The sequence below is a fragment of the Balaenoptera borealis genome (genome assembly GCF_965194805.1).
Source record: "Balaenoptera borealis genome assembly, chromosome: 11".
NCBI classification, from domain to species: Eukaryota; Metazoa; Chordata; class Mammalia; order Artiodactyla; family Balaenopteridae; genus Balaenoptera; species Balaenoptera borealis.
The window spans coordinates 7,050,008-7,076,264 of record NC_138868.1 but is presented as its reverse complement, the minus strand read 5'-3'; the positions used below and the strand labels follow the sequence as shown (position 1 = coordinate 7,076,264).

General features: G+C 43.1%; 2 long non-coding RNA genes across 2 annotated transcripts; one reads left to right on the top strand and one right to left on the bottom strand.

The window, feature by feature from the left end:
- Nucleotides 1–610: 610 nt before the first annotated feature.
- LOC309605907 lies at nucleotides 611–5,590 on the top strand. Its single transcript, XR_014231561.1, has 2 exons — nucleotides 611–5,130; nucleotides 5,339–5,590. It is a non-coding gene; the product is annotated as an uncharacterized lncRNA (long non-coding RNA).
- On the bottom strand, nucleotides 4,001–26,193 carry LOC309605908. The gene is made up of 2 exons (XR_014231562.1): nucleotides 16,265–26,193; nucleotides 4,001–16,227 (listed from the first exon to the last, which is right to left on the bottom strand). It is a non-coding gene; the product is annotated as an uncharacterized lncRNA (long non-coding RNA).
- Nucleotides 26,194–26,257: the final 64 nt, after the last annotated feature.

Here is a 26,257-nt window from a genome sequence, read left to right as displayed (position 1 = left end):
ACCCCTTCCGCTTCGAGCATTCTAGACTAGTAAGATCTGGTGACGTACAAACACTCAAGGGATGTTACAATAAACAGAACTAGATAACCACAAGGGGATGACGTGCGAATTTTTAATTAACGGATGACTTTGCTACAATAAGGAAGCAATGACAAAGGACGGGGGAGGGGGAGGAAAGGCCGACACGGGCTGAGAAGAGGAAGGCAGCAGCCCCTGGAAGGGAAGAGCAACCCAAACGTGGCGAAAGGTTGGAAGGGCGGCCAAACAGCTCCAACCGGCTCAGGGCCAGCTGCCACCCTCCCCCACGCCTTTCTCTAGGACAGGCACCGGCCCTGGGGGCGGGGTGCGCGTGCGCAGTGGAGCGCTGCGCCAACCGCCTCCGCTCCCGGAGGCGGCCGGGACCGGCTGGAGCCGGTTAGAACCGGCGGAACCCGCCCGCGAGCCAACGACTCACAAAGGGAGCCGGCGGCTCACGACCAGCATATCCCTGCGCGAGGCGGGCCTGGGGTGGAGGTGCGGTGGCATTCGTGTCGCGCCCCTCCTCCCCTTCCCCAAAGGCCTCTGGCGGCGCCGGCCCGGAAACACACCCCTCCCCCGCCCGGGTGGCCCGAGGGTCCTGGAGGCCCAGCGGCCCCGGCGGGGCGTGCCCATCCCGCTCGGCCTCTACCCAGTATTTTCTCGCCGCGGCCTCTTTTAGTTGCGTGGAAGCCGCTGTCCGGGAACCCCCCCCCCCGCGCCCCAAGACTTTTAAAAGTCTCGAGAGTTAAACCGTAGATAACGCAAAATTTGTAAAACAGAAGAACCTAGAAAAGCAAACCCGCAAGTAAAGATTCACAAAAATTTGAAAAGTTGTTCCTTCGCGGAGTGGCTGCCCAAGGTCGCCTTGTCTTTGGAGGTGAAACCGTTGACTTTTTCAGTTATTGATACCTTGTAAAGAAGCCACGTAAACTTGGCTTTGACAGCTTTAACGAGAGAGAAGCCTGGAAGCTTAGAAACCCTTCACATTTGGAAAGAACGAGAAGTTAATCCAGGCTTGATTTAAAATGTCTAAGCAGGCAGCCAAAAGTGTAGGGCTCTAGCTGATATTTAGTAAATACAAAATCGACAACAAAAGCATGTAGCATGTCAAGTAACTAACACAAGCCCACGCTGATGCCTCGATTTTACTCAGCCTTGGAGATGGGTGGCCAGCTCTGTTGCGTAAGACAACAATAAACTGTGGCTGTTGAGACATTTTCGAGAAGTGGACTTCTACATTTAGTAGAATTCTTAAGCAGATAACCTGGACCGATCGGATTTCATGAATAAAAGGGCAAACAAGCCGGTTGCGGTATAAACCTCAGAACCACCTCGCAGGACTTGAGGCCGTTGGGGGAGAAACTGCAGCACTTCGCTTCTAAAATGGCTGCGGTCTGTACTTGGGAGGCTGAAGCTCGGTTACATAATGGAAAGGCAGGCCGTCAGCAAACCTAGTTTAACCTTCCTTCAAAAAGCACTAAGTTGTACCCACTGTACTCCAAGGAAACACGAGAAGTATTTTAAAAGTTGCTAAAACATTCCCAAGTAATGGCTCAGAGTTTTTGTAAGCTGGTCTATTTAAATGTGATTTTCATTGTTTTTGCCCAACCTTTCAGCTCAAATCTACTTGTTAATAAGTTTTAAAAATCTCGGTACAGAGCTTGCGATCAAGTTGCACAAACTTACGAAAAGTCTAGAAAGTCTCGTCAACCAGATTCTATTTTTACCCCTTCGGAGGAACTATTTTTGCTTCCCTCACAGAGGCGGCGGAAGGGTATTGAAATTCGGAGGTGTGAGACGTCATTCCCCTATAAATACGCCGCTGCGGGCGGGGTGGTAGGTATTGAGGCAGTGAGCGCGGAGGTTGCTGTGAGGGAGGAGGAGCTGCTTGAGGAGGCCGCAGATAAGTTTTTCTGCTAGAAGAGATAAGTTTAGTATAATTATGTAGGAATTATAAATAGAATACTGAGATATTGCTTTGCATTAAATTCTTAGAGTAACTTTGATAACTTAAGATTATTTTAGGGGAAATATGAAGACTATGAAGACTGAAGAGTAGGTTGAGAAAGGAAGAAAAAAATAATTTTAGAGCATGGCGGAGGTTAGGAGCTGAAACTTCTTCATGGAGTGAAAAAAATAATTTTAAAAGGAATTGCTGAAAGAAATAGGACTGCAAAGTACGGAATTTTTTTAAAGGCAGCCTTTTAGATTAACGTTAAAAACGTAGGTGACATAAACAAGCTAACAGTCATTTTAAAAAGTCAAGTTGTAGATGATTAAAATACTTTAAAGGCCGTGTTTTAAGAAAGTTAACTGAAGGTGATTTAAGAAATATGCCTTCAAATTCACGGCGCAATAAAAATTGCGACATTTGAAGCCTACTTGATTTTAAGGGCTTTATTTGCTAAAGCTGACGGAAATATTAATTAGGGATGGTAGGATAAAGATTTTGAGAAAGAAGATTAGAAATTTGAAGTGGAAAACTCGGAAGACAGAAGTACAGGAAGGTGAAGAGAAGCCTAGAGAAGATAGGAAAAGTAGAAGATAAAATACGCCTGTTAGAAGACAGAAAAACTAATTTTAGCCCAGAGGGTAGGAGGCGGAAGAAAAAGTAGACAAAACTAGAAGAGAGAAAGAAGGTTGAAAATACGGTCGAGTATTTCAGATAGAAAATGAAAAACAAGCTATTGGACATAAGCATACCAGATAGACGTCAAAAAAAAATTAGAAGATGGGAAAGTTCAAAGCCAAAAAATTGGATAAAGCGCAGGAACAAAAACTAAGGAAAATAATTTTTTATATAGTTAAAAGAATTATAAAAGCCCATCAACTTAATTCTGGTGGTGCAGAAGTTAGATCTGAGAAGATGAGGGTTTTTAAACTGCTGTAGACCAGGACCAACTTAGAAGAATATCCCGAAACTAGAAGGAAAGTCAGTTTAAAATCACAGCAAAAAGCTACTAAAAGGACTGAAGTAATTTTAAAACTAAGAATGTTTTTGGAAGAGTTAAACATTTGAAAGCCTTTAAATACAGTAGGTTAGTTTCCTTTGGAAAATTTAAAGGACTTCGTAACTGAAGGAAATCCAAGAGCAAGAATAACCGTCAAGTTAACATTTTTGCATTGGACTTTGCGCTAAGGTGAATTTTTAAATTCTGAGGACTAGGCGCTAATTAACAGCTGACCCAGGTGCTACGCAGAAGTGGATTCAGTGAAGCTAGGAAGACAGGAGCCGCAGACAGGATTCGAGGAGCCAGTGTTCGGTGAAACTAGGACTGAGGAGCAAGCGGCAGTTCGTGAAGATAGGAAAGAGGAGCCCGGGAGCCAGTGCGATTTGGTGAAGGAAGCTAGGAAGAAGGAAGGAGCCCTAACGATTTGGAGGTGAAGCTAGGAGAGGATCCCAGGAAGGAGGAGGCCAGTGCGATGTGGTGACGAAGCTAGCGTGCGGCTTGGCTTGGCAACCCCGCGGAGGAGGCGAGCAGGCGGTGTGGAGGATAGATAGAGGATCCTAGAGCGGCAGCCCAGTGTGCGAGGCCCGCAGGGAGAGCCAGTGGTGTGGTAAAAAATCCGTGAGGTCGGCAATATCGTGGGTTGTTTTTTTATTCTTTAATTTTTTTTTTGTTTTGTAATTGAGTACGGTAATACCTTTGAATTTCCTAATGGTAATGGGGGAGTTGTGTACTTAAGCATAAAGGGTTGTATGGGGATGTAGGCCGATTTTCGGGTGTCGTAGGTTTCTCTTTTGCAGGCCTATTTTCTCATGCATCTTTTCTGGAGCTTTTGAGGGCAGACTTCCAAGGCCCGGAGGAATGGTAGATGGCAAGTGTTTTTGTTTTTAACCAATGTGAGAGAAAACAAATGGATTTGATAGAACAACTTTGAGAGAATTTCAGCAAGTTGTGTAAGCAGGTTTTATATTTAGCTTGGGGTAATGAAGCATTTCAGTTTCGTGAATAGAGGACCTATTTTTCTTTCCTCACTCTGTATTCTAAAAGTTTTCTAAATATGTAGCTTGGGTGTGTAATTCTCGGGGGAAAGTTTTGGGGGGGGCAAAATATGTTTTGAGTTTTTTTCCCTTTAGGTCTGTCTAGAATTCCAAAGGCAAATGACTCAAGGTAACAGGAAAAAAGGAAATCCAGTATCAGGATTATCAGAACACCACAGGTTTACAGTTTGTAGAAACTAGAGCACAAGCAGCTCGCACTTTGAGGTCTGTGGCGGAGCTGTCCATTGGAGAAATGGCTGGTAGTTATTCTTTTTTTCCACCCCTTAATCAGATTTTTTTTAAAGTACGTAACTGGTTATCTTTATTTGAAGTATTTTGGGGAAGAGGGTGGGGGAGAAAATGTTTCTCTAAGATTTTCCACAGATGCTATAGTACTATTGACAGACTGAGTTAGAGAAGGATTGTACTGCTACGCTGTTTGGCACCAACACCTTCAGGGACTGGAGCTGCTTTTTTCCTTGGAGGAGTTCCCAGTGACGCTGAGATGCACAGTGCAGCTTTGGCTCATATTCAGTCATCTCAGGAGAACTTCAGAGGAGCTTGACTAGGCCAAATGTTGAAGTTAAGTTTTCAAATAATGTGACTTTTAAGATACCTTTTATTAAAGGGGAGGGGCACATTTTGGCAATTAGTTGGCAGTGGCTTATCATGGTTGGGATTGGGAGGGTTGGGTTTAGGTAATTGTTTAGTTTATGATTTCAGATAACTCATACCAGAGAACTTAAATACTTAGGATGGAAAACTAAAGAACTCTCAACTTCCAAGTTGGCAAGTAACTCCCAATTTTCTAGTTTTCTGTTTTTCCCCAGTTTTTGAATTTGACAGCTGGGGAAGTTCATGAAGATTGACTGGATTTAAAGTGTAGGGCTTGGGGAAGGAAAATGGTGGACTGGGGGTTGGTCTAGCCCACTGGGCTGCCTTAGATTAAAAACTTGGGAATTTTTAAAATGCTTAAGTTGTTTGCATATGGTAGTGTGTGGTTCTCTTTTGGAATTTTTTTCAGGTGGTTTAATAAAACTTAATACTACTATAGGAGCTTCAGAGCAAAGGAAGTGGCTTAATGATCCTGAAGGGATTTCTCCTGATGGTAGCTTTTATATTATCAAGTAAGATTCTATTTTCAGTTGTATGTAAGCAAGCTTTTTTTTTTAGTGTAGGAAAAATTTTTTTGTGTGACTGCAAAACAGGATGTTAAGGTATGCTTCAAAATTATTGTAAACTGTCTCAAATTCATCTAAGTATTTGTAAATTATAACTGATAAGAGGGTGGGCTTTTGTTGATGAGGGAGGGGAAACCCTTTTTTTTTCCTGTAGACTTTTTTCAGATAACATCTTCTGAGTCATAACCAGCCTGGCAGTATGATGGCCTAGATGGAGAGGGGAACAGCTCCTTGGTGAATGATAAGTAAAGGCAGAAAAGATTATATTTCATACCTACATGGGGGAAAAAGCATAACCCTGAGATCCTTAACTACTGATGAACACATTGTCTGCATATGCAAAAAAAAAAAAAATTAAGCAAATGAAAGCTACCAATTTAAAGTTAATGGAATCTACCACTTTAAAGTTTGGCTTATCAAGCTGTATCCACAAAAATAATGAATTGATGAGGAATAATGAAATGATGAGAAATACAATGAAGATCAAATGTCCATCTCAATACTGCTTTTACAAAAGCAGAATAAAAAAGCGAAATGAAATGAAAATGATAATGCTACACGTTAATCCTGGAATAAAAGAAGCTGAAATAATTGAAAGGAGTGGGATCAAGTGGATTGAGAGGAGGCTGTGCCGTTTGCCAATCTTTCGTTTGCCTCAGACAGGTTTCTCATTATCAGAAGAGTTGCTTCATTTCATCTGGGAGCAGAAAACAGCAGGCAGCTGTTAACAGATAAGTTTAACTTGTATCTGCAGTATTGCATGATAGGGATAAGTGCTTACCTTTGCTAAGAGCTGTGGAGGTCCTAGGTCCCTTACCTAAGGGATTCCGGGATTGTGAGGGATTTTCCTATCCAGCCTTTTAAAATTAGACAGGACTTGGTGTGCCTGTGGGCTTCCATGATGAGTTAGCACACTTCACTCAGAGGCTAGTAATTCCTTAAAGCCTCTTGAGATTAATAAAGGTAATGTGTGTAATACTAAGAACATTTGTTTAGCATTGAATCTCTCAAAAGCCTATTAAAGGGTAGCATAATGTGCTGTTAACCAGAATTCAGATTGTTAATCTTGCTAAAATTTAAATGTTATGTGTATTGTGCAGAAAACCGTTAAATTATTCAAAATAAAATACTTTTAGAGAATGTATGTTTTTAGAAAGCTGTCTCCTTATTTAAATAAAATTGTTTGTCTGTAGTTAGTGTTGGGCAATCTTGGGGGGATTCTTCTCATCTTTCAGAAACTTTGTGAACACTCTTTAACGGACAAGATCAGGAGTTGAGCAGAAGAACGAATTTAACTTAAGGCAGGAAAAACAAATTTTATCCTTCGTAAAAGTGATGAGCATTTAATAATTCCAGGCACATGGCAATAGAGGCCCTCTAAATAAGGAATAAATACCTCTTAGACAGGTGGGAGATTATGATCAGGAAAACAGGTAACTTAACACCTACGCTGTTTTCAGAAAGTCAGGAGTCTAGTGGTTAAACTTAAGAGTAATGAGATCGTACTGTCTATGTTTCCAGTTTGCATGTTAACTTTAAATGCTTACAGTCGTGTCATCTAGTGGTAGCTGATATTTACACTGTTGGCCTTTTGTATAGGCACTTGGTGTGGGGGAGGGCATGTGGGTTTTTTAAAGAATTTTCCTTTGCAGAGGCTTCATTTCATCCTTCATGAAGCTGTTCAGGATTTTGACTTGCATATAAACACTTGGCTCTGCCTTCTGTTCTACTAGTGAGTGTGTGAGACCTTGCAGTGAGTTTATCAGCATACTCAAGTAAATTCCCCCCCCACCCCCCGATTTTGGAGGGAAGGGAGGAGAGGGTGGGGCTTACTTGTTTAGTTTTTTTTTTGCAGACTACACAGAATGCAGTTGTCTTGATCTCAGGTCTGTCTGTTCTGTGGGCAAGTAATGCAGTACTGTTCTGATCCGCTGCTATTAGAATGCATTGTGAAACAACTGGAGTATGATTAAAAGTTGTGTTTCCCCCAATGCTTGGAGTAGTGATTGTTGAAGGAAAATCCAGCTGAGTGATAAAAGGCTGAGTGTTGAGGAAATATCTGCAGCTTTAAACATTCGTGTTTGTGATTGAAGCAAAGTCCCTTTTGCTGTGCTTTTAGGTAAAATGCTTTTTTGTTCACTTCTGGTTAAGGGGGTGGGAGGGCACTGAAGCCTTTAGTCTTTTCCAGATGCAACTTTAAAATCTCAGTGACGAACTAAATTCCAAACGAACAGCAGTCTTCACAAAATTTAACTGGCAAGTGGAAATGTTTAACAACAGTTCAGTGATCTTAGTGCATTGTCTTTGTGCCGGGTTTCTTTCTCCCCTCCCTTGGTCTTAATTCTTATATACAGGAACATTCAAAACAACAGACGTATGCGAAGGGCCAGAGAAGCCAGACCCAGTAAGGAAAAATAGCTTATTTACTTTTAATAAACAAACCAAATATTGCATTTTAAATGTGGGGATTGGGAACCACTAGTTCTTTCAGATGGTATTCTTCAGACTATAGAAGGAGCTTCCAGTTGAATTCACCAGTGGACAAAATGAGGACAACAGGTGAACAAGCTTTTTCTATATTTACGTACCAAGTCAGATCTGTTATGGGTAATTTAGTACTAAATGACCTTTCAGCTTTACGCTGGTGTCAACAGCATGAGCAAGTTATTTGTTGGCCTGGGGGTGGAGGGGTGAGGTGGGCGCTAAGCCTTTTTTTAAGGTTTTTCAGGTAACCCTCACTAAAGGCACCAAAGGCTTAAAGTAGGACAACCACGGAGCCTTCCTGTGGCAAGAGAGACAGCAAAGCGCTATTACACCAAGGTCAATCAGAATGGTGTCGGCCTCTCAACCCCATCTTCTGTTAGGAAATGAGGACTTGCCTCAACACCCTTTGCAGACAATGCATTGAGGCTGTTTCTTTTGGGGAGTGAAGCATCCAAATGAATGCTTGAGTACCTTGTATACCCCTGGGCTTGTCCTAACATAATTCAGCTGTTTTTATAGCAGCTCTTAATAAAGCCCAAACCTCAAAAAGTGATGCTTGAAGGGGAGGGAAAGGGGGAAAGCGGGCAACCACTTTTCCCTAGCTTTTCCAGAAGCCTGTTAAAAAGCAAGGTCTCCCCACAAGTGACTTCTCTGCCACATCGCCACCCCCTGCCTTTGGCCTAGCGCAGACCCTTCACCCCTCACCTCGATGCCGCCGGTAGCTTGGATCCTTGGGGGCATGATCCGTAATCGGTCTTAAGGTAATTGGTGCCAAGGTCTTCCGGTGGGTTGCACTACTTGAAATGACCATCAATTTGCCTGCAAATAGTTAATGATATTAAGACCACAACTAAAAAGCTCTAAGATGTTTCAGATGTGTGGCATTATTATCCAGTGATTAAAAGAAACTTAAACCAGTAAATGGAGAAATAACATTTAAGAACTGTCATGTTGGGTGGGAAGATACAAACTGAAGTAAGAGAGACAGGCACTTAAGCAGTTGAGAGGGCTGTTGGGGGGATTGCAAAAACTCTCTGCTAAGACTTTTTCAGGTGAACATAACAGACTTGGCCAAGCTAGCATCTTAGCTGAAGCAGATTCTCCAGTGCTCTTCAGTAGGGTTATTTATAAAGGTTTTTCTTTTCCTGAGAAAACAAAAGGTTTTGTTTTCTCAGGTTTTGCTTTTTGGCCTTTTCCTAGCTTTTTTAAAAAAAAAGCAAAAGATGCTGGTGGTTGGCACTCCTGGTTTCCAGGACGGGGTTCAAATCCCTGTGGCGTCTTTGCTTGACTTTAACCTCTGCTCTCAGGACTCGTTACATTTTTCTTCTTTTCCTTCAGGCGCTAGGCTCTAGAGTTAGGGGAGGTGGAAGATAAAAGTAGCTTCAAACTGTATCTTTTCATTTGTCAGAAGTCTGAACTGGTTTGTATTTCTGTTTACATAGGAACCTCATATAACTGCCTTGTCTTTAATTTTCAGCTATTCCTCATGTATCTAGTGTTTGGAGAAGTCTCACTATTTTGAAAAATTTAATTACATATTAATAAAAATTGAAAAGCTTTTCATTGGTGTGATTCATTTGTGTATAAACCAAACTGGTTTGGGTGGGTGTTTTTCGTGGGTGTTCTACCTTGTTCCTGTTTAACTTGTCTAATAAGTTATACTGCACTGTCATGCAGTCTAATCTCCCAAGTAGAGCAGGGACCTGGAGGGGAAAGCGGTGTACTGGGTGAGTGAGCTGAAAGACCCAGCAACATCCCTACAGAAAAAAATGGGCACTTCCTTTAAAGCAGCTTACTTTCTGCTGTTCAGCAGTTGGCTGTGAGCTGGGCTGGGATGAAGAAAAACAGCTGGGGGACATGGGGAGGAGTGGTATTACCATTGCTTCTATGAAAGTACTTAAAGCCAATTAAAAAGCTCTCTGCTGTTCCCTCTGACATCTTGGGCGATTCAGTCTTTTAATCAGTTGTCAATTCCCAAGCTACAAGCTGGTCATGTTGTCACTTGTCCTGTGGAGTGGCCTGTAAACCTGCAGATAATCCCTCTCACTTGCAACTGGAATAATCTCATGGTCCCACCCATCTTCTAAACCCCTGAGATGTCCTTGCTCCTCCCTGTATTCCCTGAATGAGTAGGAGAGTCTCCTTCCAGTAAACCTGGCTAGTGAAACCTAAGTGTGGGACACAGTTCTGAAGAAGATGCTGCACCTAGCACGGGTCTCCCAGCCTGGCTACACCCTCAGCCCAGTGGAGGGGAGGGGCCTCAGCAAACAGCTCTTTGTCCTACGTTACTGAACTTGTTAAGTTGCTCATGTGTTGCAAATGGGGAAGCAAGCTCTGATTGGGTCACTGGCAAGGCAGCAGGGCTGGAATTTGAACCCTGGTCCCCAACACTTGAACTCTATGTTGCTTTTACTTCAGTGCATGAATGTGCATCAACTGTCCCCAACTACATAGAAAATAAACAAGGACCTACTGTATAGCACAGGGAACTATATTCAATATCTTGTAATAACCTATAATGGAAAAGAATCTGAAAAAATATATAATACGTATGTAATTATATGTATATTCACTTTGCTGTTCACCTGAAACCCAACATTGTAAATCAACTATACTTCAATTAAAATAAAATCAACTGTCCAAACAGGTCAGCAGCAGACCAGCCCCCAACACAATGGTCCCTGGGCTTAAGTGCCTATTCTGAATTGATGCCCAGTTTCAGCATCTTTTGGAGAAGTCTCTGTTCTTGCAGAGCTGGAAGACTCCCAGGAAGCACAAGGACTTCACTGGAGAGCAAAGGAGTAAGAGAGGAGAGGCTGGGGATTCACCAGGGGCTACATGTTTCCTGGTGCTGAGCAGGCTCAAAACTGGCCAGGATTGGAAAATGTCAAGGCCAGGGTCAGCGACAGGAAGGGGCAAAGAAGGAGGCCAGAAGTCATTTCCTCCTTCTGAGCACAAAAAGAGAGAAGGAGGCCAACATAAAATTCCTCTGAAGGTTATGTCCAAGTCAAGGGGCTAGGAGGTCTTGATAATATAAACGAACCCCAGGAAAGTCCTTTATTTACTCCTCCAGCTGTACAAAAGGCTTTTTCACTCTGGGTTTTTTTTTTTTCCTTTCTTTTGGATTTCATTATTCTGATAATTCCAGTACTGCAGTGGGTGACTAAAACAAACCTGAGTTAAGTAACAGCTCCACCATTTCCCAGCCTCTCCAAACTTGCGCCTAAGTCCCCCAGACCCAGGGCTAGTTGGTTTGGACTTGGGAAGCAGATTTCTGACTTCAGTAAGAGTGCAACTAGGAAAATGAGAAGACTTGGAGGGAGGGGCAGGGTATTGGGGAAAGTGAGAAGTGGGAGTGTCTAGCAGGGTTTTTTTTTTTTTTTTTTTTTTTTGGCTGCGTTCGGTCTTTGTTGACGCGCAGGGGCTTTTCTCTAGTTGTGGCGAGCCGGGGCTAATCTTCGTTGCGGTGCGCGGGCTCCTCATTGCGGTGGCTTCTCTTGTTGCGGAGCACGGGCTCTAGGCATGCGGGCTTCAGTAGTTGTGGCTCGCGGGCTCTAGAGTGCAGGCTCAGTAGTTGTGGCGCACGGGCTTAGTAGCTCAGCGGCATGTGGGATCTTCCTGGACCAGGGATTGAATCCGTGTCCCCTGCATTGGCAGGCGGATTCTCAACCACTGAGCCACCAGGGAAACCCTCTAGCAGGGTTGTTGATTCAGAAGCTCAGAAAATATAGGAGACATAGGTCAGATCCTGGCTCCTGGCTCTGACAAGTTGGCAAACGGAGTGTCACCTGCCCTTTCCAGGACTCTGTTTTTCCACTGTTTAAATGGGGATGATGCCCTGTCTGCCTGCCGCGGTGAGAAGAGGAGCCACAGGAGATGCAAAGTTATGGAACTGGAAATGAGCGGGCTTTTGCCGCCATCTACTGAACAAATGTAGTATTGCAAACCCTGTCCTTGGAATACTTCATAATACACTTGTTTGTTCAACAAACGTTTATTTTTATTGCTGAGTAGTGTTCCATTGCATGGATATTATAATTTCAGTTATTTCCCACTTTTAGTAATTATGACTAAAGCTGCTGTAAACATTTGTGTACAAGTCTGTGTGGATATAAACTTTCCTTTTTCTTGGTATGTTGTATGGTAGATGTATGCATAGTTTTTAAGAAATTTCCAAGCTATTTCCCAAAGTGGTTTTACCATTTTGCATTCCCACCAACAGTGTATGAGAGTTCCAGTTGCTCCATACTCACCATCATTTGGTATGATCATATCTTTATTTTATTTTTTTAAATAAATTTATTTATTTTATTTGTTTTTATTTTTGACTGTGTTGTGTCTGTTGCTGTGCACCGGCTTTCTCTAGTTGCAGGGAGCAGGGGTTACTCTTGGTTGTAGTGCGCGGACTTCTCATCGCGGTGGCTTCTCTTGTGGAGCACAGGCTCTAGGCGTGTGGGCTTCAATTGTTGTGGCGTGCGGGCTCAGTAGTTGTGGCTCGCGGGCTCTAGAGCGCAGGCTCCGTAGTTGTGGCGCATGGGCTTAGTTGCTCCACAGCATGTGGGATCTTTCCGGACCAGGGCTCGAACCCGTGTCCCCTGCATTGGCAGGCGGATTCTTAACCACTGCGCCACCGGGGAAGCCCCATGATCATATTTTAAATTTTAGCTATTCTAGTGAATATGTAGTGGTGTCTCATTGTGATTTTAATTTGCATTTCTATATGACCAGTAATGGTGAGTATCTTTTCATGTGCTTACTTGCTATTTATATATCTTCTTAGGTGTAGTGTCTATTCAATTTTTTTTTGGCCAGTGTTGTTAGTGGGATGTTTATCCTTTTATTGTTGAATTGTAACAGCCTTTACATTTACCAGATACAAGTCCTTTGTTGATGTATGTTTTGAATATATTTTCTCTCAGTATGTGCCTTGACTTTCGTTTTTTGTAACTGTCTTTGAAGAGTAGAAGTTTTAAATCTTGAACAAACCACTGATGTGCACAATAACATGGAGAAATTTCAAAATAATTGTGTTGTGAGAAAGAAACCAGTTTTTTTAAAGTACATACAGGGAATTCCCTGGCAGTCCAGTGGTTAGGACTCTGTGCTTTCACTGCTGAGGGTGCAGGTTCAATCCCTGGTCGGGGAACTATGATCCCGCAAGCTGCATGGTGCGACCGAAAAAAAAAAAAAAGTACACACTGTCTGGTTCCATTTATACAAAATTGTCAAAAATAAAAACTAATCTAAAATAACGCCAATAACAGCTGACTAGGAGTTACAAAGGGGCACAAGGAAACCTTGGGGGTGATGATCATGTTCATTGCCTTGATTGTTGGTTTCATGGATGTACACGTGTCAACAGTCATCAAATTATATACTTCAATTACTTGCAGTTTATTGTACATCGAGAAACTGTAAAATAAAGAGTATGCACACACATGAACAAGCATCTCTTGCACACTTACTGTGTGCCAAACGCTGAGAAGATGCTGGGGATGCAAAGAGAAATAGTGGACTCTCTTTAGCAGCTCAAGTCTTGAAGTAGAGCCCTCCATTCACCTCCCCAGGGCTATGCCGACAGGGTGTCTTCCAGGCCCTTCTCTGCTCCTGCCCATCCGCCTTCACAGACTCCCTGTTAGGGTTCCCGTGCACATTCTGGCTGTGCCCAACTCACTGGCCTCCATCCAGCCTCTGATACCCACACCCACTTGACCAACAGTCCCTTCCTTCCCCTACAGGAACCACCCACGCCCCACACACAGCCCCTCCTGTCCCGTCTCTGGCCTTCCCTCATGCCTTTCCCCCTTGCTGGAATACTCTCTGCCCTCACCCATCTCCAGTGGAAATCCCACTCCTTCAAGGTTCAGCTCAGAAGCTCCCTCAGCCCTTGCCTGGGCCGTCGTGCCTTGAGCCCCCCTGCATGTTCCCCAGCCTCCTGGAACCTGTGTTCTGGTTTCCGTCCAAGCCCTGCCTGGGCACTGACCCAGGGCCATGCTCTGGTTCACTCCGCTACAACAGGAGGACCACACCCTCCTGAACAGACATGTGTGTGCACGGCCCTGGTCACAGACCCTGGTGTTGCTACACACTTGCCAACTTTTCACCAGAGCCACTCTTACAAACGTATACCGCTTTTCAGACAGTGATTCCTTTTTCAGTACAATTTCTCCCCTTCCCACACCCCTTTTCTTAGTTCCCCGACAAGGGATCGAACCTGCGCCCCCAGCAGTGGAAGCACGGAGTCCTAACCACTGGACTGCCAGGGAATTCCCCCTCTTTTCTTTTTTATTTTATTTTTAAATTTTTATTTATTTATTTATTTTTGGCTGCATCGCTGTGTGCGGGCTTTCTCTAGTTGCGGCGAGCAGGGGCTACTTTTCATTGCGGTGCGCAGGCTTCTCATTGCGGTGGCTTCTCTTGTTGCAGAGCAAGGGCTCTAGGCGCACGGGCTTCAGTAGTTGTGGCACGCGGGCTCAGTAGTTGTGGTGCACGGGCTTAGTTGCTCTGCGTTATGTGGAATCTTCCCGGACCAGGGCTCGAACCCGTGTCCCCTGCATTGGCAGGTGGATTCTTAACCACTGCGCCACCAGGGAAGTCCCATCTTTTTTATTTTAATAATCTTTTTATTTTATAATGTTTTTAGACTTACAGAAAATTGCAAAAACGATACAGCAAGTTATAATGACTATTATTTTTTAACCGAGAAATGCACCAAATCAACTCACTATTACATGTGATATTTCAACATTACGGTTTCAGGCAAAGAAACTCATCATTGAACTCAACACAACAATTTGGAACAATCTGGAACAAATGGAATCATGGACCAGATTTAGTAGAACCCAAAGTGTTTTACTTTGGACGGAAGTCCTGCCAAGCCCGAGGGTGGGCAGAGTGGAAACAGAACGGGTGGCCCTGGCCTCGCAGGCCAAGGCGGCGGGGTCTGCCTTCACTTGAGTGAAGTGGGAGCTGTTGGAGGGTCTTGAGCAGTGGAGTCCGGTGACCTGCCTTACATTCTGTAAAGATCCCTCTGGTGGATGGAGGACAGGGGGGTGCAGGGGAGACCAGTGAGGCAGCGGCTACAGGGGCGCAGCAAGGGAGGCTGGTGGCCTGGCAGCTGGGGGAGGGGCAGCGGAGGTGGTGGTACCAGGTGATTGGAGCCCAGATCGCCTGCTGGTGGCCTTCGTGGCATTTTCAGTAGCCCTCACTTTCCCTCAGCACCTGAAGATGTCGTCTGGATTCAGTTGTTGTTTTTCGGAAATTACCTTCCGCCCCACATTCTGCCCCTGGACCCCAAGCCCCGACAAGCTGCTCCTGCTTCCTCTGAACCATTTGAGGACCCTCCAGATGGGAACCTCCCAAGGATGAAACTCTTGGCACCTACATTCCCCCAGCTTCCGGGGCAGCCAGTCCTTAGAGCTGCCCTCCGTCACCCCCCACACAAACATACCCTGCCTCTCTGCCCCATGTGGTCCTGCAGCTTCCTTCCTCCTGCGTGGCTCTCCCCTCTCCTGCTCCCTGCCCCAGGTCCCTTTCCTCTTCCTGACCCTCTACCTCCTGCATGGCTTCTGCACCACCCATGCCTCTCACCGCCCACCACCTCTGCCCTGGCCCAGCCCCCCCACTGCGCATCCACAACCCCTCCTGAATGTTCTCTACGTGACGCTTTTACCCCTTCCAGTCCTTTCCCAGGCTGTGGCCTGATAGATGTTTCTAATGTACAGATCTGATCGTGCCACCCCCCTTGATGGTCCCGTTTTCTCCCATGGAGATAGTCAAACTCCATGACCTGACTGAGGAGCCTTACATGATGTGCCTGTGCCCACTTCCTGGCTCCATCTTTCCCATCTCAAACCAAGGGCTCCTTCCAAGTCCCCCACAGGAATCGGTTGGGAAAGATTTTTATCTGTAGAGAAACATCATCAGATAAACCAAAAGCAGAGACATCGGCACTTCGTCACACACCACAGTCTGCTGTGGGTAAATGTAAAACTCCTTTAGGCTGGGTGAAACATTGAACAGTGTGTGCTTCGTGAAGATTCTGTTGTATTTTGGCTTTCTTCTTTGAACCAGGGGGCATGTTTTTTGAAAAGCTCATCTCCACTATATGTTTACATACAATAAAATTCCTACCTTTTTTTTTTGGCGCACTGCATGGTTTGCAGGATCTTAGTTCCCCGACCAGGGATGGGACACAAGCCCCTGAAGTAGAAGTGCAGAGTCCTAACCACTGGACCACCAGGGAATTCTGTAAAATTCCTATCTTTTAAGTGTACAGGTTGATGAACTCTGACAAATGTACCTGTGTAACCACCACCATAGTCAAGGTATTTCAGAACTCTTAATTCTATTCCATTTCTCTGTATGTTTATTCTTATGACTGTACCACACTGTCTTGATTATTATTTCTTTGGAGTAAGCTTTAAAATCAGAAAAGAGGGCTTCCTTGGTGGCGCAGTGGTTAAGAATCCGCCTGCCAATGCAGGGGACTCGGGTTCCATCCCTGGGCTGGGAAGATCCCACATGCCGCGGAGCAACTAAGCCTGTGCGCCACAACTACTGAGCCTGCACTCTAGAGCCTGCGAGCCACAACTACTGAAGCCTGCACACGCAGAGCCCATGCTCCACAACAAGAGAAGCCACCGCAATGAGAAGCCCACACACTACAACAAAGAGTAGCCCCCGCCTGCCGCAACTAGAGAAAGCCCCACTCGTCGCAACTAGAGAAATCCCGGGCGCAGCAACAAAGACCCAACGCAGCCAAAAATAAATAAAAATAAAATAAATAAATTTATTTTTTAAAAAATCGGAAAAGAGTGAGTCCTCCAATTTTGTTCTTCTTCAAGATTGTTTTGGCTACTCTGAATCCCTTGCAATTCTATGTGAATTTTAAAATCAGCTTGTTAATTTCTACAAAGAAGCCAGCTGGAATTCTGATAGGGATTGTGTTAAATCTGTAGATCAATCTGGGGAGTATTGCCATCTTAATGATATTAAGTTTTTGACCCATGAATGTGGGATGCTTTCCCACTGACTTAGATCTACGTTAGTGTTTCAACGTTTTTGTAATTTTCAGAGTATAAGTTTTGCACTTCTTTAGTCAAATTTATTCCCAAATATTTTATTCTTTTGATGCTATTGTAAATGGAATTGTTTTCTTAATTTCATTGCTAATGTATAGGACTTTTTAATATTGATCTTGTATCCTGCAACCTTGCTGAACTCCTTTATTAATTTTAATAGCTTTTTCATGAACTCCTTAGGATTTTCTGTATAAAAGATCATGTCATCTGCAAATATAGTGTTTTTTAAAAATTTTTATTGGAGTATGGTTGATTTACAATGTTGTGTTAGTTTCAGGTGTACAGCAAAGAGAATCAGTTATAATATACATATATCCACTCTTTTAGATTCTTTTCGCATATAGGCCATTACAGAGTATTGAGTAGAGTTCCCTGTGCTATATAGTAGGTCCTTATTAGTTATCTATTTTATATATAGTAGTGTGTGTATGTCAATCCCAATCTTCCGATTTATCCCTACCCCCCTTACCCCCTGGTAACCATAAGTTTGTTTCTTACATCTGTAAGTTTATTTCTGTTTTGTAGATAAGTTCATCTGTACCCTTTTTTAGATTCCACATATAAGCGATATCATATATTTGTCTTTCTCTGTCTGACTTACTTCACTCAGTATGACAATCTCTAGGTCCATCCATGTTGCTGCAAATGGCATTATTTTGTTCTTATTTTATGGCTGAGTAATACTCCATTGCATATATGTACCACAACTTCTTTATCCATTCCTCTGTTGATGGACATTTAGGTGGCTTCCATGTCAAACAGAGACAGTTTTAATTCTTCCTTTCCAGCCTAGATGCTTTTTGTTTCTTCTTGTCTAATTGCCCTAGCTAGAACCTCCAGTATAATGTTGAATGGAGGTGGTAAGGTGGATATCCTTGTCTTGTTCTTGACCTTAGGAAAAAAACATCCAGTCTTTCACCATTAAGTATGATGTTAGCTGTGGGTTTTTCATAGCTGCCCTATCAGGTTAAGGAAGTTCCATTCTTTTTTTTTTTTAAGATTTTTTGATGTGGACCATTTTTTTTTCTAAATTTTACTTTTTAAAAAAAATTTCATACTTTTTAATGGCTGAGTATTTATTCCATCATATATATGAATAATAATTATATATAATTTATTCCATTATATGTATATAGTGGATCTTTTTTTAAAAAATAAATTTATTTATTTATTTTTGGCTGCGTTGGGTCTTTGTTGCTGCACGTGTGCTTTCTCTACTTGCGGTGAGCGGGGGCTACTCTTCCTGTGGTGTGCGTGCTTCTCATTGCGGTGGCTTGTCTTGTTGCAGAGCACAGGCTCTAGGCGTGCGGGCTTTGGTAGTTGTGGCGCACAGGCTCAGTAGTTGTGGCTCAAGGGCTCTAGAGCACAGGCTCAGTAGTTGTGGCGCACGGGCTTAGTTGCTCCACAGCATGTGGGACCTTCCCGGATCAGGGATCGAAACCATGCCCTCTGCACTGGCAGGCAGATTTTCTTTTTTTTTTCTGGCAGGCGGATTCTTAACCACTGTGCCACTAGGGACGTCCTGATGTGGACCATTTTTAAAGTCTTTATAGAATTTGTTACAATACTGCTTCTGTTTTTATGTTTTGGTTTTTTGGCCCCGAGGCATGTGGGATCTTACCCCCTGTGCTGGAAGGCAAAGTCTTAACCACTGGACCACCAGGGAAGTCCCAAGAAAGTTCCATTCTATTCCTAGTTTGTTGAGTATTTTTGTCATGAAAGTGTGTTAGATTTTTTTCAAATGCTTTTTCTGCATCTATTGAGAGGATCATTTTTTTTTTGGTTTGTTTTTTATTCCATTAATATGGTGCATTACATTAATTGATTATCAGATGTTAAACCAACTTTTCATTCTTAGGATAAATCCTACTTGATCATGGCATATAATTCTTTATATGTTGCTGGATTTGGTTTACTGGTTTGGAGAGTTTTGCGTCCATATTCATAAGAGATTCTGGTCTGTAGTTTTCTTGTGATGTCTTTTCCGGTTTGGGTATAGGGTAATTGTGACTACATAGAATGAGTTGGGAAGCGTTCCCTCCTCTATTTTTTGGAAATGTTTGTAAATAATTAACATTCTTTTTAAAATGTTTGGTAGAAGTCACCAGTGAAATCATCTGGGCCTGGACTTTTCTTTGCATGTAGTTTTTTGGGTTTTGTTTGTTTGTTGTTTACTTTTTGGCCGCACTGTGCAGCTTGTGGGATCTTAGTTCCCCGACCAGGGATCGAAGCCGCGTCCCCTGCATTGGAGTCTTAACCACTGGACTACCAGGGAAGTCCCTGTGTGTAGTTTTTTTGCTTTCTGTGTGGTGGCTTTTTTTTTTTTTTTTGATTGCTAATTCAATCTCTACATGTTATAGATCTATTCACATTGTTTATTTCTTCGTGAGTCAATTTTGGGAGTTTGTATATTTCTAGAAATTTGTCCATTTCATCTAAGTTATCTAGTTTATTGGCATACAATTACTTATAGTGTTCCTTTATAATCCTTTTAATTTCTATAAAGTCATTAGTAAAGTCCCTTCTTTCACTCTGATTCTAGTAATTTGAGTCTTCGCCCTTTTTTTTTTTCGGTCAGCCTAGCTAAAGGTTTGTCAACTTTACTGATATTTTCAAAGAAATAGATTTTGGTTTCATTTTTTTTTTCTCTATTGTTTTTCTATTTTCTATTTCATTAATTTCCACTCTTTTTAAAAAATTGATTTTTTCCAGTTTTATTGAGAAATAGACTTAATTTTTTTAAGTTTCAGGTGTACAACATAATGATTCAATATTTGTATATATTGCAAAATGATCACCACAATAGTCCAGTTAACATCCATCACCATACATAGTTACAAAACATTTTTTTCTTGTAATGAGAACTTTCAAGATCCACTCTCCTAGCTACTTTCAAATATGCAATACAGCATTAGAAGCTGTAGTCACCATGCTGTACATTACCTCCCCATGTCTTATTCATTTTATAACTAGAAATTTGTATCTTTCAACCCCCTTCAACCAATTTGCCCACCCCACCCAATTTCCACTCTTATCTTTATTATTTCCTTCCTTCCACTTGCTGCAGGCTTAGTTTTCTCTTCTTTTTCTAGTTTTTTAAGGTAGAAGTTTAGGTTATTGATTTGAGATGTTTCTTCTTTTTTAATATAGGCATTTATAGCAATAAATTTCCCTCTAAGTACTGCTTTGGCCACATCCCATAAGTTTTGGTATGTTTTGTCTTCATTTTTGTTCATCTCAAAATATTTTCTTGTTTCCCTTTTGATTCTTCCTTATTTAGGAGTTTGTTGGCTTTAATTTCCACATATTTAAGTTTCCAAAATTTCCTTCTGTAATTGATTTCTAATTTCATTTGATTGTGTTCAGAGAACACACTTTATATTATTTACATACTTTTAAATTTATCGAGGCTTATTTTTCAGCCTAGCATATACTTTATTCTGAACACTGTGCCATGTATATTTGAGAAGAATATATATTCTGCTGCATTGTATTTCTTTAATTTCAAGCACTCTTGTGATTACACTGGGCCCACCAGGAAAATCTAGGATAATCTATCTTAAGGTTAGCTGATTAGTAAACTTAATTCCATCTACAACCTTAATTCCCCCTTTGTCAAATAACATATTCACAGGTTTTGAGGATTAGGATATGGACATTTTTAGGGGGTCATTATTCTGCCTGCCACAACAGGCCAGAATCATGAACAGCTTCTTTTTTTAAGGCATTGTATTTACTAAACAAACAAGCATAAAAACAAAACAAAAACCACAGAACCAGTTTTTGAAAGGTAATAGTAATGAAGGCAAAGTAACTTTTACCTTAAAGTTATTCTCATACAATTTTGCAGACTTTTAAATTTTTGCTTTTTTTTTTTGACCACGTCACGCAGCTTGCAGGATCTTTAGTTCCTCAACCAGGGATTGAACCCCAGCCCACAGCAGTGAAAGCGCCAAGTCCTAACCACTGGACCACCAGGGAATTCCCTAAATGTTTCTTTAATTATCAGTTTTTAGACTTACAGCACAATTCAAATACTTTCTAAAATTAAATTTGGGTAACTTCCACATAAGATCCACCATTGTTTAATAGCAGTTTTTCTGTTTTCATGACTAAATCTCCTAAAATAAGTAGAAAAAACACAACTGATCATTTTATCCTGTGGTAAGTCATCAAGAAACAAAGCATGGACCACTACCAAGTGGCTCTTGGAATCTTGCAGTGAGTTGAGCAAGAAATATTTTCTGCTGAAGTCTTTGGAGCCCTGTTAGTTAAACTTAAAGTTTTTATTTTATTGTAGGGAAATATACCACAACTGGCAAAAGACAGTTGGAGGGGGGATTTTCCAAAGCATACATACATGCATACATAATATGTACATTTATATTATATATATGTTTTTATAATGAAAAATATATAATTACACATATATAATGAAATTACACGTATACATATATGTATGTGTGTAAGTATATATACATATATAGTTTCCTGTTTACAAAAGGAATTCACACTTATTGTGAAAACTTGAAACATCACATCACATAAATAAATATTATGTTGAACTGTATGAATTTACCAATATTTCGCTATTTTTGACACATAAAGACAGCAATTTCATACTGTTCAACCTAATAATACAGCAAGGAGAACTCCCTGTAATCCCCATGTCCTGGAGGAAGCCACTGCCGTTCGGTATGTATTCCTTCATGCTGGAGAGTATGTCTGTGCATATTTATGGTTGGTGGAGTTATTACCACAATGACATAACATGGATAATTTTGCAATCTGCTTTCTAAGCACTTTGTAGAGCAAAGCAAATCCTAGCACTGGTTGTGCTGCTTCCCCTCTACGGAGCCTCAGTTTTCTCACCTGCAAAAGTGAAACTAATGATTCTGTGCCAGTTATTAATTTATTGACTCTCAGCTCCAAATCCATCAGGTTTGCCCGCTCTTTGAATATGAATCCGGTCCCTTTAAATAATTTTCCTTTGCCAGGTGGCACAATGTTAAAATTTTGCCAGTAGAGGGCGCTAACAGACACTGCTTGAGGAAGGTTTTACTTCCGGGTTTGAAGGCGTTCCTCTCGGCGGCCTTTTGCAGCGGGGCCAATTTCTCGACTCACCTCCCCAGGGCAGCTTTTCTAGCAGCGGGTTCCTGCAGTGCAGGTGGCCAGCAGCCCTCAGCCCCCACCCTAGGAGAAGTGGACCGCTTCTAGTGAGACACTTCCCCATGAACAGCTTTCCCCAGCACCCTAGAGGGTGGTTTTCCAACAAGTTCCATGGGGTGTGCACAGCACTTGAGCAACTTCTCTACTATCCACTGAGCCCCAGCCATTCCCCCTCCAGCCAAATCTGGATCTCAGACGTGGGGCAGGAGGCGGGCTCTATCTCAGCCCTAGTGTTGGGGGCTGCTCCTTATATTTGTTATTCCTGTATTCTTTAGAGTTCTGTCTCTCTCTCTCTTTTTTTTTTTTATACATTTTTTTCTTTTCTTTAAAAAATTTTTTTTAAATTTTTATTTATTTATTTTTATACAGCAGGTTCTTATTAGTTATCTATTTTATACATACTGGTGTATATATGTCAATCCCAATCTCCCAATCTTTTTCTTTTTCTTTTCTTTTTTTTTTTTCTCTTTTGGCTGCGCCATGGGGCATGTGGGACCTTAGTTCCCTGACCAGGGTTGGAATGCGTGCCCCCTGCAATGGAAGTGCGGAGTCTTAACCACTGGACCACCAGGGAAGTCCCTAGAGTTCTCTGTACTTCTTACTAGCCAATTCCTTGTTATTCCAATCCTGTTACAGTTAATAATTCTTTATATTAGACTTTCCTTGTTCAAATCACTTTGTGGTTTCTCTCTGACTGGCACAGATCCCCCATATTGTTATGAAGATCAGACAAGATCCTGTAGGGAGAGCGCCTAGCTCAGTGCCTGCCATGCAGAGGGCACTCAGAAAACAGCTGTAGTATCTCTACCATAATCATCATTTCTCCATGTCAGAACCTGTAGAGAAGCCTCTTTCTTACTAACTGTTGTTGTGGTTCCACAGTGTGGATGGAATTTTGAATCACTCCATTCCTGATGGACATTTGGATTTTTCTAGTTTTCCATGATTACAAACAGCCCTATGATCCACAGAAGAGATGTCATTTATTGAACACTTGCTGCATCCTATGCACTGAAGCAATTACTTAACTTAAGCAATATATTAACTCACGAATCCTCACAACATGCCTAGTGTATTAGCTCCTACGGCTGCTCTAACAAATTGCCACAAACTTCGTGGCTTAAAACAACACACATTTATTATCTTACAGTCTGGATGTCAGAAGTCTAAAATGAAGGTGACAGCAGGGCTGTGTCCTTCTGAAGGCTGCAGGGGAGAATCTGTTTCCTTGTCTTTTTCAGCTTCTAGAGGCCACCTGCATTCCTTGGCTCACGACCCTTCCTCCCATCATTCCACCCTCTTGCTCCCATTGTCCACCTCCTACTACTCACTGTGATCTTCCTGCCTTCCTCTTACAAGGACCCTTGTAACTACATCAGGCCCATCCAGATAATCCAGGATAATCTCCCCATTTCAAGACCCTTAACTTAATCAAAACAGTAAAGACCCTTTTACTATGTAAGGTAACATATTCACAGGTTCCAGGGATTAGGATGTGGATATCTTTGAGCCTACCACACCTATGAACTAGATACTATTATTCCACCCATTTTACAGGTGAGAAAACTGAGGCACAAAGAGAGTAAGTAACTTGCCCAAAGTCACACAGCTCATAAGCAGAGAGCTAGGATACAGGAGGTCTGGCTTGATAATCCAGGCTCTAACAATTACATTGCTTTGTATAAATCTTTGCATACCTGAATGAGGGTTTGTGTAGGATACATTTCTAGAAGTAGAATGACTTCTACTGGGGGAAACTGCTTAACAGGTATTGCCAACTTGTCCTTCACTATAGCTGTGCCAATTAATTCCCAGCAGCAGTGCCTGAAATCCCCAATTCTTCCTCATCCCAACTCTTGATGCTCTGAGGGCAGAATGTTACGTGAATACAAAGGATTTGTATTCAGGACCAAAGGATTTTTACTGCTTATCAACGTAGGAACTGAAAAATGTTTCTCTTCATGAAATGAGAGGAACATTACTTACCTAATAATAAACAAAAAATTACAGTTGTAATAAAGAGCCATCAGTTTCCTGGAGAAAATAAAATCATTTCATTACCTTAATGTATTGCAAGACTGAAAACACTGGCCTAGCACTGACTGTGATTCCAGCTTCCTTTCCTCACCGAGACTTGAATGCTCTGCCTTGTCGGAGGCACCACTTCTGAGGGTTTTACTGATATTTTCCACCTCCATGGGTTGTTTTCATCTCCCATGTCATCTCCTGAAGATCTCTGGGTAATAAATCACTTCCACCTTTAAGCCTTTCCAGTCACCCTCTCTTTGTCTTGCATCCATGCCACAATTGTTGTTTACAGCTTCCTTTTCAAGGCTTTCCATTTCCCTTCCCAGGGTGCTATTTATATGGGGCCAAATACTTCTACTCACCACAATGGCAAACACTTACATAGTTACTTTTATAGTCTTCATTTTACACATGAGGAAAAGAAGTGAAGTGACTGGCCCAAGATCCCACAGATATGGGATTCGAACTGAGGCATCTGCCTACAGGTTCTCCTGCTTGACATCCTACTGTATCTCCTCTGGAGCAATGGGCCTCCTGATGCACCCGTGAACCCCAGGCCTGCCTGCCCTGGGACCTCCTAGGGTCATGGCAGGGCTGCAGGGCTGTGTGCACTCATCCCGGCAGGTGAGGGAAGCAGCCAGCAGCACTCAGGCACTGCCACTTCCTACTGCGTAAGCCTTCAGAGCCTCAGTTTCCTCATCTGTAAGGTGGGAACAACATTGGTCCCCCACATAGGGCAGTGATGAGGAACTGGTATTATCCTCATTTTCTAGTTGATGAAATGGAGGGCTCACAATGTGAGGACAGGCTCAAGGTGAGAACTTGGGAAAGGAATGCTCTTCCTTCCCAGGCTGCTAGCCTCTCTGCACCAAGCTTTGCTGGAGAAGCAGGGTTACTTAGAGAATCTGGGAGGCAAATCCCTTTCTGGCTCTTCATTTGTAACTATGCTTCCTGGTGTCCTCTGCCCAGTCTGTTTTACCTCCTCGCTGTTCTTCTGTGCATTGGGACTCCAAGATCTCCCCCCAGCCCAGTGGCCCTGCCCTTCCTGCACTGGTTTCCTCTCCAGATGAGGCGCCCTGCACGGCACAGGCCTAACATTTGGCAGGTGCATAGAGAATGTGCCACTAACTAAACACTACCACGTGAACCCTGTGTTCTTAAACCCTCCCCTCCAACCGTGATCTCTACCCCAAAGCATCACCCCACCCCAGCCTGCCATGTTCCATCATTCCACACTCACAAACACACAGCTCAGGCTTCAGTAGGGTAAAGTTCCAGACTCTGGGACTTCCCTGGTGGTCCGGTGGTTAAGACTGCACGCTTCCAGTGTGGGGGGCACGGGTTCAATCCCTGGTCGGGGAACTAAGATCCCACAGGCCACACGGTGAGGCCAGAAAGTAAAAAAACAAAAAAACAAACAGTTTCAGACTGTATTCTGGCATTCAAGCCCTCTGCTTGCTCCCCTCCCATGACAAGATGCTCCCCACGCTCCAACATTGCAAATTCCATCTTCACAATGTTGTCACCATCTTCCTAGCGAAGCCACAGAAGAACCTCTAGTTACTATTTCTGTTCTGCCCCGAGCAGCCAACACTGCCTGATCCTCCTTCTGAGTGTCCTGCACAGGTACTTGGACAAGAAGAGGGAGACTAAGTCTCCACTGAGCAGGTGTTTTATGTTAGGTGAGGCACCCCAATTTATAGATGGGGGAACTGAGGCTCCCAGGTAAGGTGAGTTCTCACAGCTGGTGAGGGGGGCTGGGCCGGGATTCAAACCCAGCTCTACTGACTTTGGCATCCCTGCCCTTGAATCTACTCCCAAAGGCATCCCCACCAGAAGTTTCATAATCAGTCCCAGAATCTATCCATGCTCCGTAGGGTGTGGTTGCGGGTCTGTCCCCAACCCTGGGTCCCCTGAGACCTTACCTGCAGAGGAGCCATTGCCAGCCCAGCCGCTTCTGGACATTGGACTCTGTCCAGCTAAGGGGCTGGGTCTCCATCAGTATGAATGGCATTTGAGCTTCTGACACCACTTTGCCACAGACAGCCCCTATCTGCACAGGCAATTGGGGCACCTGGAGGAGATTCTGGCCCTGGAGACCAGAGAGCCAAGTCTGCTGGGCCCAGGAGAGCAGGGGCCCCTCCTGGCCCCCTGGCTTCTTCTAGACTTGCTGGGCTGTTCCTCCTCTATCCTTCTCCTTTCCTGGGATCACTGCCTTTTCCCTCCCCAGATCCCCTCCCCCATCCCAGGGTTCCTAGACTTTCCCAGGACCTTTGCTTCACTCTCTGCTCCCCAACCACGCTCCTTTT